Source organism: Alligator sinensis, unplaced genomic scaffold, assembly GCF_000455745.1.
Source record: "Alligator sinensis unplaced genomic scaffold, ASM45574v1 scaffold85_1, whole genome shotgun sequence".
NCBI classification, from domain to species: Eukaryota; Metazoa; Chordata; order Crocodylia; family Alligatoridae; genus Alligator; species Alligator sinensis.
The window spans coordinates 49,705-54,778 of NW_005841891.1; the positions used below are offsets into that span (position 1 = coordinate 49,705).

At 42.1% G+C, this 5,074-nt stretch overlaps 1 protein-coding gene across 2 annotated transcripts in view; it reads left to right on the forward strand.

Moving 5' to 3' along the window:
* PPP2R5C (protein phosphatase 2 regulatory subunit B'gamma) overlaps window positions 1-5,074 on the forward strand; it is a 143,141-nt gene that overhangs the window by 115 nt on the left and 137,952 nt on the right. For both annotated transcript variants that reach the window (XM_006018016.3, XM_025197154.1), the window contains one exon: window positions 1-48. The gene's annotated coding sequence lies outside the window, so the exon portion shown is untranslated. The remainder of the gene's footprint in view (window positions 49-5,074) is intronic.

Consider the following 5,074-nt stretch of genomic DNA (forward strand, 5'->3'; position numbering starts at 1 on the left):
AAGAGCGGGAAGAGCTGCAAAGATGGGCAGGATAACCAAGAGCACGAGGTAAATGTCATGAAGGCGCGTCATCTTCCCAAACGTGACGCGGTCTTCCCAGATAATGAACGGAAGGAAGCTGCCTCGTACGGAGCGCGGCCGAGTTCCTGGTGATGGGACGGGGAGGGGACCCGCGAGGAGTTCAGGAAACTATGAAGGCTACTTTGAGGGAGGACAAGAAATCTGTCGAGCTGCTTGCAACTCATGGGAAACGCTCTCAAGGTGTTTCTCGAATTAAAATAGACTGGGTGGACTTTGTGGCTTGCTCTGTGCTTTCAAGAACCCATCGCTTTTCTTCTTTTGCTTTTGTCTGCCTTCATCAGCTATTTGGGGCATAACTCTTATCCTTGCCTTAGCCTTCTAGTCAGGTAATGGGCTTGCTTTTTTAAACCTGCCTACTCAGATTTTTTCAACTGTTAGTTTATCTTCCTCTACAGTTTCCAAAAGCTAGCATCTAGTTCAAGAGAGCCCATCAGTAGCCTGTTTCAAGCTGGACTTGAATGTTTCTTGTTCGTAGCCTCCGCCTTTCTGTATCTAATGATTTTGCTTTTTATAACCACCTACTGAAGTGTTTCACTTCTGACTGACAATTCTGCTATTGCTGCTGCTTTGTTCCTTTTATCATCTTGCTGCCTCGCTCTCAGCTCTGCCCACCAGCTAGGTATGATGGTTTCAAAGGGGTCAATTAAATTGTTACTCACACTCCTTCCCACAGAACCTGAAAACATCCCATTAATAGAATCTCTCTGTTTGGAAATTCCAAACTCTGTAATGTTTTAGTGAGTTCTGAAATTCCTTAAAATACATTCACGCTAACCTGAACATATACTTTCACTGAAAAACCCCATGTCCTCCATGTTCCATGGGTGTGTTTGTTATGTCTTTGCTCAAAACATTTCTTTGCTGCATTATGATGTAAACAAACTGTTTGCATTTTTATCCTGCAGAGCAAGTGCTCTATTTGTAGGGAGCTTCATTGAGATTTTGTGTGTGTTGCAGATAGAAATATTGTATAAGGTGCATCTTACCAGTATTAGTTTATTCATAGCAAACCGCTAAGTAACCAAATCATAAATGCTCACTGATTAATTTGCATTAAGTTTTGAAACTTGGTCAAGGGAAATAGGCTTTAACAGTAGCTGAAGTTTCTCAATATGAAATAACATTTGCAATAGTTTGCAATAATTTCATTTTATAAATACTCAGTCTCTCCTGCTTGAGTTGCCTAGCTTCAACTTAATTGTATGACATTTAAAGAAACACTTTTTTTTTTACTAGGGTTGCACTTCATTAGCAATTATGACAAAAAAAGGTTTTTAAAATCAGTGTCTTCATAGTATATAACTGGACTAGTTTATCCAAGTTGCCCTTATAGAAGAGATTTCTAGGAACTTTTTAATTGACACTTGTTGCTGAGATCAGCTTTCATTTTTTTCCCAATTACTGTGAGCAAACTAACAGGTTCTCAAATTTTAAGTAAGAGGTGAGAGTTTCAAACACTGAATAGCTTGCATTTGTGGTTTGTTGTGATTTCTTACTGTATTTGCTAATCAAATTTCTGGGTTATTTCTATATGTGAAATTTCCTGCCAGGCAAACCTTGCTGAGGAAGAGCATGCTGTTCTGCTTCAGCATGTAGCTTTTTGTAAAGTAATATATGGAAGAGCAACCCAGACACCATCTATTTAGGTCCCTGAGGATGCCTTGCGGTACAGGAGGGGGAGAGTGGGATGGGAAAGGAACTGGAATACTGAAAAGGATGTTGTCTGAAAATGTGATGTGCTTTAGCATCTCCAACCAGCATGGTCTGACCAAAAGATCTTGAAGACATGAACACTTTAATGTATCAGCAACATTATTGACAGAATAATTGTATTATAGTATGATATAAACTTAACATTTTTAGAATAAATGTTTAGTATACATTTTGGTTACAATCTGCTATGTACATGCAGAGAAAATAGCTTACTGATCAAAGGCAGGTCCTGCCAGACCAACCTGATGGCCTTTTATGACCAGGTAACTAAATCCCTGGATGATGGTGTCGCCGTGGACATAGTCTTTCTGGACTTTAAGAAGGCTTTTGACACTGTCTCTCACCCCATTCTCATTAATAAATTGAGCAACTGTGGCATTGATGCCTACACAGTTGGATGGGTCAAAAATTGGCTGATGGGGCGCACCCAGAGAGTGGTTGTGGACAGGTTGTACTCGACCTGGTGGGATGTGAACAGTGGGGTCCCCCAGGGCTCGGTCCTGGGGCCTACACTGTTCAACATCTTCATCAGCGACTTGGACAAGGGGGTGGAAAACACGTTGTCCAAGTTTGCCGATGACACCAAGATGTAGGGAGAGGTTGGCACACTCAAAGGGAGAGAGAGGCTGCAATGAGACTTAGACAGATTACAGAAGTAGGCAGATGGTAATAGGTTGGGGTTCAATATAGATAAATGCAGGGTGCTACACCTGGGGAGAAGGAATCCACAGCATACATACAAGCTAGGGAGCCTCCCACCTTGTGAACACAGAGGCGGAAAGGTTCATCTTGGAGTCAGTGATGACTCCAAGATCCATGAGCCGCCAATGCCAGACCACAGCCAACAAAGCCAACCGCATCTTGTCGTGCATCCAAAGATGTATGTCAAGCCGGTCCAGAGAGGTGATACTCCCCCTCTACGCGACATTGGTCCGGCCTCAACTGGAGTACCGCGTCCAGTTCTGGGCACCACACTTTAAGAAAGATGTGGCCTGCCTTGAGAGGGTTCAGAGGAGGGCCACCCGCTTGGTTGGAGGGCAAAAGGGCAGGACCTATGAGGAGAGGCTGAGGGACCTGAACCTGTTCAGCCTCAGTAAGCGGAGGTTGAGGGGGGATTTGGTGGCTGCCTACAAACTCTTTAGGGGAGATCAGCAGCAAATAGGAAGAGTCCTATTCCCCCCAGCAGCACCTGGGGTGATGAGGAACAATGGCCAGAAGCTGCTGGAGAATAGGGTCAAGTTAGAGATTGGGAGGCACTATTTCACTGTAAGGGTAGCTAGGATCTGGAACCAACTTCCTAAGGAAGTGGTCCTCGCTCCTACCTTGGGTAAATTAAAAAAGAAGTTGGATGAACACCTGTCTGGGGTTGTGTGATCCCAGCGTGTGCTCCTGCCAGTGGCAGGGGGTTAGACTAGATGATCTATTCAGGTCGCTTCTGACCCCTAACTACTATGAAACTATGAAAATATTGAGGACCTGGGGGTTTCATGAGGTTATATTGATGTACAACTTTGTTGTGGATTCTAGTGAAGTTAGATGTTTTTGAAAAAAAAAATAGATGCATGCAAATTCTGTTCAGGAAAAACAGTCTTTAAAATACAGCCTACTTATGTATCTACCTCTGCCTAATAGATATTTGGGGTGTTTTTAAATCCTTCTGTAGGCTCTGATCAGGTCTGGAAATGTACTGGCATATGCTGTGGGCTTTTTTTTCCCCCAAGTGAATGCAATGCATGTGAAAAGTGCCAGATTGCAGGGACTAGAGACTGTCCTCTATTCAAAGAACAGGGACAACACAAGCTGCAGCATCCCACAAATTTATTATTTATAGATATTTCTATAGCACTTATCTGAATGCATGATACTTTGGACATCTATAGTATCTTTCGTCTATAGAGCTCAAATTGCTTTATCGGAATGCATTATTATTTTCAGTTTATAGTTGAGAAAACAGGAGTTAGCATAAAGAAATTTCTTTTTTTCTGTGTAGCAAGTTGCTGCCTAAAACAAGACTTCAACTTTGTTAATGTTTTGCCCAACTCATTACACAGCAGTGCCTGTCGAATATATTTCAGCCCTGATACAGGATTGCTTCTGTAGTATGATGGTGCGTCAGTTTGCAAGTCCATTTACCTGACCTCCATGTTGAAACCAACTTAGTGACTTCTTTGTTGTAGTTATTTACCAAACTGAAGTCATTGTACTTGGGTCCAGCAGTGTAACTAGCAGTAAGTGACCTGGAGCACAAGCCCCACATGCTGACTATGGAGTTGGGGCAGCACTTGTTGGAGGAGGTGAGACTCAGGGATGGCTTGAGGTTAGGTAAAAGGCAGGGTAGGTTTGTACCTTAGACTAAGTTGCAAATCTACTGCTTTCTATCTAGCTTCAGACAAATGTGGGTAGTTATCTCTCTCAACGGTGTGTGCCATTACTCCATGCCTCATTCAATATACAGTAAGGAGGTTGCATTAATACCCTGCCAACACTCCTCCCCGCCCCCCTGAGCAACGTGTCTCTCAGGGCTTTTGGGGCAGGGTCCAGGGTGCAAGCAGACCTTATGATTTATGCCTCTGCTTAGGCTACCAAGCATCTGATGGTAACTATGCATAACCTTTATTGACTTTAGCTGAAATAAAATCAGTTGCCAAAGTTCTTGACCCTTTTTACTTTAGAAAGACTATGGATTGTCTAGTTTTTCTTCATTTTGGATCTGTTGAAGGTTAGTTATGAAACGTGACTGTTCTAAGCTCTGGTAGTTAAATGTTGTGGTGCTGAATATATTTTCTTCTCGCGCTGTTTATTAGATGTTGATATCTAGCCCAAAGCAAAAATGTTAAGCTGTTTGAATAAAAATCTTTTACCTTATCATAGCATTAAATGCAAAAGCTTATTTAAAGAGCTTTGAGTTAAGAATATATCATCATTAATTGTGGGGAAAGTAATTTTTGAATCTTAAGTCATGCCTTAAATCCAGCAGTGAAGAGTCAGTATCAGGGCACCGACATTTCCTAAGTGGTGCTAAATAACTCCTGTCATCAGTAACATAGTAGAAAAGTACTATAGAATCTAGGCCTCTCATTTTGTATTAGGGTTGATAGATGGGATGTTTTTTATTTTTTTTAAACTGAAAGTTCAACACTTAAAATTTCAGTTGGAGTTCAGTTTGCAGCCAAGGCTGCAACTGAACTCCAACTAGCTTTGAGCATCAAGGACAATAAAAAGTCCTTTTTCAGATATGTGGGGAGCCGGACGAAAAACAGGGGCAACATTGGACCCCTGC